Here is a 10,865-nt window from a genome sequence, read left to right as displayed (position 1 = left end):
CAAATTGGATTTATCTCCTCCCTACACATGGATTGATGCTATTGGCCCATAGGAACCTTAATTGGACCATAATCCAAAAATTTCTGAAAATCTAGACCCTTAGGCTAAGGTCCTTTATACCCATTTCTAATAAATTCCAATTGCACATTGGAAGGTTCTTTTTGAATTTCTATTTCAGGGGAATTCATTTCAATAACATGAGAAATTTTTCTATCTAAAAATATTCAAAATCTAAATATTCTCTCTCTAGAATATTTTCTCTCTCTATGTCAAAACAGGTAGAGACAAGATCTTTTATATTTCTGAAGAGGGGATTGATTATAGGGGAAGATGTTGGACATCTTGAGAGGCTGGGGAGGAATCTTACATTCTCTCCCACTTGAAAAACGCGAGATATCCTCATCTCGCAAACTGGGGGTAATTTCGCAAGATGCACGAAGATGCATGAATATGAGACTAAAAGAAAATTTAATTAAGACTAACCACCAAGAAAAGTCTCAAAGAGAGCAAGACTCAAGACAAGAACAAAGATTTCAACTTTATTCATTCTTGGAACATATACAGTAAAGATAGAAGAACTTTTTACACTTCCATAAGCCCGTCCATCACAAAAGCAACACTCACAAGCTGCACACGTATAAGGTAATTCATGTATGGGAATAATTCGGTTGGTTATTGCAGCACCTATCTCAGTGGTATGAGGTGACCTATTAAAAGGACCTGTGAGAGGCAATCCAAAAACGGAATAAAGGCATATCTTCTGATGAGGAAGAAAACACGCCAGTAAGAAGACCCGCTTAGAAAACCCAATATGCCTTGATCTCATCACGCAATAGTATCCGGGACCCAAACCCAAAGCTTCAATAACCATAGCCAAGCGGACATTGTTACGAACGTGCTGCTGACCCCAGGGTGTTACCCTAGTTATGTCTTGATAGGTCCGCCATTTGGTCTGAGCTACAGAAGTTCCCAAGTGAGGAAAAAGTGAGCGCTCATACAGTTCTATAAAATCCTTCTTCACAGACTCACTTGCCTCTTGAAGGTGAGAAATCATCATGGATAAAACTAATTCCTGTTGCCATGAAGGAGATTAAGAAGAAGGGAGATCAATGGAAGTAAGATTACTGTGAGCGACAAGTAAAAGTTACGACTTATATAAAGGAAGGAGCTAGCATAACTTAGAATCCAACGGTATCTTGCCACTGAAGTTTTACCATCTTTCCATGATTTGGGTTTGGCACATTTTTCTATAGAAGGCATTAAGAACTTTGAGATGAAGAGATAAAAGAAGTTCGTAGGCTAAGTCACCTACTTTCTTTGGTCCACAATATCTGGGGGACAACTACTTATACTCCCCAAGAGATAAAGAACTTCTTTTGGTCCGTACTCAATGAAGACCATATCTGCTTCTCTGAATTCTCTGACTGTCCTCTTCTTATCGGTATATTGTTTCTGTCGATCCTAGGTAGCTTTTATATCTTTATAAATTGCCTGCATCTGTTGCTCTATGATGTCAAGCATTTGACTGGTCATCTCGACCCTAATCAATGGGTCGGAGCAATCTTGTCCGAAAGACGGACCTTGATTAGATTGGTATGAAGGAATTGGTCTCTGAATTTGGGTTCTAGACTTCCTTGTGCCCTTTTCATGGTAGGAGTCGGGCAGTCTTTTAACCGATGACCAAAATCTTGGCATTCAAAACACCGGTTCTCACTTCTGAACTCATCGTTCTGAAACCTTAAAACATGTGGGCTCCTCAGAAGGTATTCTTGGTAAAGTGTCTTCCCTTTTTTAAACAGAATCTTTCTTTTATTTAGAGAGGGAATAATTATAAGATCAGAAAAGGAGATTCTTACTCCTGTATACCTCGAAGGCTAGGGGAGGAATCTTACATTCTACCCCACTTAAAAAGTGCAAAATGCCCTCATCTCGCAAGTAGAATGTACTGTGAGATCTCCCTGTTCCCACCGAGCAACGGATTCGGGTACTAGCAGCGGAAGTAGCACTTCTCACGCGGGATAGGGGTCCCACATTCGGGGCCTCGTCCACACGGATATCCGAACAAGAGACTAATCCGTCGGTTTTTCCAAAACCGAACTTGGAAAAACTTCCCTTACATTAGGAACTCAATGGAGTCTTCTTGGGCCCTTTTATTTGGTAGTTTAAGGGAGTCAAACCTTTTCTCTTAAGAAGAAACGTTTTCTAATTTAAAGCTTCAAAACGGCTACTTTATTTGAATTTGAATTTTGGGGGAAAAATGGAATTTAAAATCTAACGGATAAAACCATATCATGTAACATATCTATGGAAAGCTCTTGATGCGTAGATCACGGATCTGTAATCTCCGCTCAAATCGGAGCTTGTATGTAGAAGTTATTGAGGTCCGAAAATTGTAAAATTGCCCCCTCCCCTTTTTGGGGGAAAAAGTGCACCCTTTGACCACTCTTACACCTCTCTTACAAACCATTGGTTTTTGCTTACATGGCGGGCTCCTATTTGTCAAAAAGTTAAACGTTTTCATAACCTCATGGCAGATTAAAGGGCCCAAAAAGACTCCATTGAGTTCCTAATGACCCAGAAAGCACGGGCGATTCCACTAGGATAACTTTTTACTCTAACTTAGTCAAGACCATTACTGATCAAGCTGATTCAATTGCACCTATAAAGATACTCGGTCAGATCAAGGAAGAAACTTGCACTTGGATCATTGGGATCAACGCTTTTTTCCCTATCAAGGAGGCACACTCGTTGATTCCTATTCATAGAACAATTACTATCCGGGATTTACTTTATCTATCGTAATAACAGAAATTAAGTCTCGATTTACGGATCCATCAGTCCAGCCTAACCCTATCCAGTCCCATGGGTTAGCCAACCACCGCCCAACCACTGTAATGATGGGATCCAATTTGGAATTTGGTTAGGTTTTGTCCCGGGTACCAAGGAAAAGAGTTCCAAGGCCCCCTAACCAGAAGTTCATGCAAACATAAAATTATCCACACCACTTACACACCCAATAAGAAATTACCTTTTCACAGATTCAACCAGTTTTAAAACAATCCTTTAATGAAACCATAGTACCACTGATCACAATCTTTCAAATTATCCGGTTGATTCTTAATTTCCCATCATTCCTTCATCAGAGTATCTATGGCTTCATTGGCAACTAGAACGCTCACCACCTGTCCACTCAAGGGCCTTTTCAATAGTTCCTAGCCCATAATACTCGGCAATATAATCACTTATAAAAATCAAGATGGACTCTCGTTGAAGATCAGCAAGATCAACCAACAGATCCATATAAAGAGCCATGGACTCATCCATTGAAGACCAGCAAAGTCAATCAACCAGATCCATGCCCGGTTTCACAAAACAACTCTTACTCTTTGTTCCAATTTCTTCCTCGACGCACGCGTGGGTATCCTAGGTGACCCAGATCCCGAGCACCGTATGGTCAGCACCCTCTAGTATCCTTCGCAGGTGACCTAGCGTTTCACTCATAGGCCGCTTCCTTGGTCCCTCATCCACCGTACCGGAAGCTCACAATTTTAATCGAACCGAGGCTGGTCAAGACCTCGGTCGACCTTGCTACGCGAGACGTCCTCCATTGACTCTCCGTCTCAGCAGTTGCAACTTTATCAGTTAGGTCTTCATGACCTTAATCACAAGACGGTCAAAATGCTTTCCCAGCATTCTTGACATAAAACAGTGATTTCATTTACAAACAGTTTACAAATACAGTTTCTATATTAACTCTCATTTTTCCACATTATCCCTCATCAATCCACATTACTTATTCCACATTCCATTTATATGTGTACTCATCCCATCACATCATTTTCCATCTCATCACTTCTGATTCCTTCACATCACATATCATATATTCACATCCATACATATATCCACATCCACATCCACATTCACATCCATACATCCACATCTACATCCATGCATCTATTTTCACATCTACATCTACATGCACATTCATGCATCCTCATCCATACATCCACATCTACATGCACATTCACATCCATACATCCACATCTATATGCGTACATTCACATCTACATGCATACATCCACATCCCATCCATGCATCTACATCCACATCCTCATTTACATCCATACATCCACATTCACACTCACATCTACATGCATACATCCATACATACACATCCACATTTACATCCATGCATCCACATCCACATCCTCATTCACATCCATACATCCACATTCATGCATCCACATCTACATGCATACATCCATACATACCCATCCACATTCACATCCATATTCTCACCCTATCACAATCCATATACATCTTATCCCATCACAATGTACACTTCTTACCTCATCCCATACACATCCTATCACTTCTTAACTCATCTTATCACATCCTAACTCATCTCATATGCATCTTATCACATCTTATCACTTCCCATATCTTTTATGCATACCTCTATGCATGAAATTCAATTATGCTAAAAGTAACTCTTTTATAATAAAATATTCATCTCTTATGCATACCTCTATGCATGAAATTCAATTATACTAAAAGTAACACTTTTATAATAAAATATTCATCTCTTATGCATACCTCTATGCATGAAATTCAATTATGCTAAAAGTAACTCTTTTATAATAAAATATTCGTCTCTTAAGCATACCTCTATGCATGAATTTCAATTATGCTAAAAGTAACTCTTTTATAATAAAATATATATCTCTTATGCATACTTCTGCATGAAATTCAATTATGCTAAAAGTAACTCTTTTATAATAAAATATTCATCTCTTATGCATAACTCTGCATGAAATTCAATTATGCTAAAAGTAACTCTTTTATAATAAAATATTCATCTCTTATGCATAACTCTATGCATGAAATTCAATTATGCTAAAAGTAACTCTTTTATAATAAAATATTCATCTCTTATGCATACCTCTATGCATGAAATTCAATTATGCTAAAAGTAACACTTTTATAATAAAATATTCATCTCTTATGCATACCTCTGTGCATGAAATTTAATTATGCTAAAAGTAACTCTTTTATAATAAAATATTCATCTCTTAAGCATACCTCTATGCTTGAATTTCAATTATGCTAAAAGTAACTCTTTTATAATAAAATATTCATCTCTTATGCATACCTCTGTGCATGAAATTCAATTATGCTAAAAGTAACTCTTTTATAATCAAATATTCATCTCTTATGCATACCTCTATACATGAAATTCAATTATGCTAAAAGTAACTCTTTTATAATAAAATAATCATCTTCTATGCATACCTCTATGCATGAAAATCAATTATGCATAATATAAAAATCAATTTCTCTAGGATTACAATGAATATCTTTCAAGTAATCTAGGATGATAATTCCTAGAATATGGTAGGAAATCCTCTTTTCATGCTTTAAATGAAATTATTTTATGCGTAATTTTTATAAAAATTTTGCCATAGCTCCGACTGATAAATCTCAATTTTTCTAAGGGATAAAGCTTATCATTAAGAAAATAATTAGAATGATCCCCAATTGGATCATTAATCCATAATGGATTGAATCATCAATATTCATGAAATACATAAACTAAAAGCATAGGGAAAGCCATTAATTTGGTCTTAAGCATAGATTAATCTTGGATTAAGAAAAAACTTTATGAAAAGCTTCATTTGGATTGAGAAATGGTCATGAGTATGACCATTTCTTGAGTGTGAGAGAGATATTACATACAAACCATTAGAATTAAGCATAAATGGAAATTTATGTAATTCTTTACTATCATTCATTAATTACTTCAATAGCATTCAAAAAAACCATTTCAATTAAGCTTCTCAAGCTTGAGAGGAGTTGAGAAGAGAGAAACATTGAGAAAATATAGAAAAGATCAAAATTCACCACACTTACCTTACAAATTGCTTGATTCTTTATTGACGGTAGAGGCCCCCAACCAATCAATTGGTTTAGTATGTTGATGGAGCCACCAATGGAGATTGAAGAAAGAGGGAAGCTCCAATTTCTTACAAATTGGAGAGAATTTTAGAGAATAGTAAATATTAGCATTATTTCAGTATAGTTCTAGAATAGTAAAATTCCCCTCCTTTTTTTCAAAGGATTCATGTTCTATTTGTAGGAGAGGGAGGCTCTAACCAAAGCTAACTGATTTCTAGAATTTTCCAACTTCAGTTTGGTTGAATTTGGACTAGATTTGGACCTAGTTTGGTTCCTTTTTTATTCGGTTTGGTTCCTTTTTGATTTGGTTTGGTTCAAGAGCGAGGAGAGATAAAAATATCACATTATTTTTTAGTTTAAAACTCATTCAAGCATGTGAAATATGCACCTCCTTTAATGGACTCCCCTTCCTTACATATGTGTCAAAATGAAATCATTATACCCAAAATATCTCATATTTTTAATATTGCTCATAGTTTTTTACTAATAAACCTTGTACATTTTCAACTCTTCATCTTATGTGAGCATTTACTCATTTTTGGATACCCAGAATATCTCATATTTTTGATATTACTCATAGTTTCTTACTAATAAACCTTATACATAGTCAACTCTTCATCTTATGTGAGCATTTACTCATTTTTGGGTATCTTCTTTTACAAAATTGGATTTATCTCCTCCCTACACATAGATTGATGCTATTGGCCCATAGGAACCTTAGTTGGACCATAATCCAAAAATTTCTAAAAATCTAGACCCTTAGACTAAGGTTCTTTATACCTATTTACAATTAATTCCAATTGCACATTGGAAAATTCTTTTTGAATTTCTGTTTCAGGGGAGCTTATTTTAATAAGATGAGATAATTTTCTATCCAAAAATATTAAAAATCTAAATATTCTCTCTCTAGAATATTTTCTCTCTCTAGATTAAAACAGTTAGAAACAAGGTCTTTATATTTCTGAAGAGGGATTGATTACAGGGGAAGATACTAGAAATCAAAAGGGGGTTGGGAGAGGAATCTTACATTCTACCCCACTTAAAAAACGTGAGATGTCCTCATCTCGCATAATTTCGCAAGATGCACAAATAAAGATTAACCACCAAGAAAAGTCTCAAAGAGAGTAAGACAAGAACAAGATTTAAACTTTATTCATTCTTGGAACATATACAGTAAAGATAGAAGAACTCTTTACACTTCCATAAGCCCGTCCATCATATGATCACAAAAGCAGCACTCACAAGCTGCGCACGTATAAGGTAACTCATCTATGGGAATAATTTGGCTGGTTATTGCCGCTCCTATCTCAGTGGTATGAGGTGATCTAACAAAAGGACCTCTGAGAGGCAAGCCAAAAACGGGGTAAAGGCATATCTTCTGATGAGGAAGAAAACACGCCAGTAAGAAGACCCGCTCAGAAAACCCAAGATATCTTGTTCTCATGATGCAGTAGTATCGGGGACCCAAACCCAAAGCTTCAATAACCATGGCCAGAAAACACGCCAGTAAGAAGACCCGCTCAGAAAACCCAAGATGTCTTGATCTCATGATGCAGTAGTATCGGGGACCCAAACCCAAAGCTTCAATAACCATGGCCAAGCGGACATTGTTACGAAAGTGCTGCTGACCCCAGGGTGTTACCCTAGTTATGTCTTGATAGGTCCGCCATTTGGTCTGAGCTACAGAAGTTCCCAAGTGAGGGAAAAGTGAGCGCTCATACTGTTCTATAAAATCTTTCTTCAGAGACTCGCTTGCGTCTTGAAGGTGAGAAATCATCATGGATAAAACTAATTCCTGCTGCCAAGCCATGAAGGAGATTAAGAAAGAAAGGGGATCGATGGAAGTAAGATTACTGCGAGCGACAAGTAAAAGTTACGACTTATATAAAGAAAGGAGCTAGCGTAACCTAGAAGCCAACGGTATCTTGCCACTCACTGAAGTTTTACCGTCTTTCCATGATTTGGTTTTGGCACATATTTCTATAGGAGGCATTAAGAACTTTGAGATGAGGAGATAAAAGAAGCTCGTAAGCTAAGTCACTTACTTTCTTTGAATTCAGATAAGGCTCACAATATCTGGGGGATAACTTCTTATACTCCCCAAGAGATAAAGAACTTCTTTTGGGCCGTACTCCAATGAAAACCAAAACCTTGGTATCCAAAACATCGATTTTCACTTCTGAACTCATTGTTCTGAATCCTTAAAACAGGTGTGACTCTTGAGAAGTATTTCTGGAGAAAGGGTCTTCCTTTTTTAAACAGAATCTTTCTTTTATTTAGAGAGGAATTAATTATAAGATCAGAAAGGGAGATTCTTACTCCTGTATACCCCTCGAAGGCTGGGGTAGAATCTTACATTCTACCCCACTTAAAAAATGCGAGATGTCCTCATCTCGCAAGGTAGAGGACAACTCTTTCTCTTAAGATCCAATTTATTCTGGGGTTCCTTATATTCTGGTCAACCCAACAGAATACGGGGATAAATATCCCTTATATAGAATTCATCATTAAATAACAATTCATTCAGATCATATCATCCATATTTTTAACACGATAATGGTCCATTAGATCGAAAAATTTCTTTCTGAACATTCCTCCACGGGAATTTTAGTCAAGCAATTTCTCAATTTGTCATCCCTTAACTTGATCTACCGAGTCAAGTGTTAACAGTAGCAATTTGACAGCACAATCCACTAATCTCATAGTGATTTGCTGAAATCATTATCATCATTCTAGTTTAAGAACATCATCACAGGGACTCGTCCCATTCATCCTCATTGTGGTCTCGTTTAGATTATTATATTACAACTAAATTTTAGAAATCATCATTTTTCAATCAGAATCCAAATCAATTCAAACAGAATTAAAAATCATATCAACCACATTCGAATTCATCATCTGGATAGCATTAACGCTTATAATTTCAAGTATTAGATTTACTCGTATATACTGCCGGTAAAGAGCTGTAGTTATACCCTCGGTATATACGGATAGTCATGATACTCGAAACTATAAGGTAAATACCATCATGTTTAGGCCTCAAGCAAGTCAGGGTTCCATACAATTGCGGTACTTCTAATTGAAGTCCTAATTACTAATTTATGAATTTCAGTTTGAATAACAAATTGTATGAATTATATCACACAATTACAACCTTTTTGTGCTTCTTGATAAATTTTTGACATATTTGGTTTCTCAGTTGATCTTTATTAGCCAAATGCTCTGATACTAACTGTGAGATCCCGCAACAGATTCAGGTACTAGCAGCGGAAGTAGCACTTCTCGCGCGGGACAGGGGTCCCACATTCGGGGCCTCGTCCACGGATATCCGGACAAGAGACTAATCCATCGGTTTTTCCAAAACCGAACTCGGAAAAACTTTTCTTACCCGAAAAGCACGGGCGATTCCACCAGGATAACTTTTTACTCTAAAATAGTTAAGACCAATACTGATCAAGCTGATCCGATTGCACCTATAAAGATACTCGGTGAGATCAAGGAAGAAACTTGCACTTGGATCATTGTTGGGATCAACGCTTTTTTCCCCATCAAGGAGGCACAGCCGTTGATTCCTATCCATAGAATAATTACTATCCAGGATTTACTTTATCTATCGTAATAATAGAAATTGAGTCTCAATTTATGGATCCATCAGTCCTCCAGCCTAACCCCATCCAGTCCCATAGGTTAGCCAACCGCCCAACCACTGTAGTGATGGGATCCAATTTGGAATTTGGTTAGGTTTTGTCCCGGGTACCAAGGAAAAGAGTCCCAAGGCTCCCTAGCCGAAAGTTCATGCAAACATAAAATTAGCCACACCACCCAATATGAAATTACCTTTTCACAGATTCAACCAGTTTTAAAACAATCCTTTAATGAAACCATAGTACCACTGATCACAATCTTCCAAATTATCCGGTTGATTCTTAATTTCCCATCATTCCTTCATCAGAGTATCTATGACATCATTGGCAATTAGAACGCTCACCACCTGTCCACTCATCAGGGGCCTTTTCAATAGTTCCTAGCCCATAATACTCGGCAATATAATCACTTATAAAAATCAAGATGGACTCTCATTGAAGATCAGCAAGATCAACCAACAGATCCATATAAAGAGCCATGGACTCATCCATTGAAGACCAGCAAGGTCAATCAACCAGATCTATGCTTGGTTTCACAAAACAACTCTTACTCCTTGTTCCAATATCTTCCTTGATGCACACGTGGGTATCCTAGGCCGAGCACCGTATGGTCAGCACCCTCTAGGATCCTTCACAGGTGACCTAGCGCTTCACTCATAGGCCGCTTCCTTGGTCCCTCATCCACCGTACCGGAAGCTCACCATTTCAATCGAACCAAGGCTGGTCAAGACCTCGGTCGACCTTGCTACGCGAGACGTCCTCCATTGACTCTCCGTCTCAGCAGTTGCAACTTTATCAGTTAGGTCTCCACGACCTTAATCACAAGACGTTCAAAATGCTTTCCCAGCATTCTTGACATAAAACAGTCATTTACAAACAGTTTACAAATACAGTTTCTATATTAACTCTCATCTTTCCACATTATCCCTCATCAATCCACATTACTTATTCCACATTCCATTTATATGTGTACTCATCCCATCACATCATTTTCCATCTCATCACTTCTGATTCCTTCACATCACATATCATATATTCACATCCATACATATATTCACATCCACATCCACATTCACATCCATTCATCCACATCTACATCCATGCATCTATTTTCACATCTACATCTACATGCACATTCATGCATCCTCATCCATACATCCACATCTACATGCACATTCACATCCATACATCAACATCTATATGCATACATTCACATCTACATGCATACATCCACATCCCATCCATGCATCTACATCCACATCCTCA

This window comes from Cibotium barometz, chromosome 55, assembly GCF_041138505.1.
Source record: "Cibotium barometz isolate CiBa-2024 chromosome 55, ASM4113850v1, whole genome shotgun sequence".
NCBI lineage: Eukaryota > Viridiplantae > Streptophyta > Polypodiopsida > Cyatheales > Cibotiaceae > Cibotium > Cibotium barometz.
The sequence above is the reverse complement of the archived record's forward strand: the minus strand, read 5'-3'. Positions refer to the sequence as shown.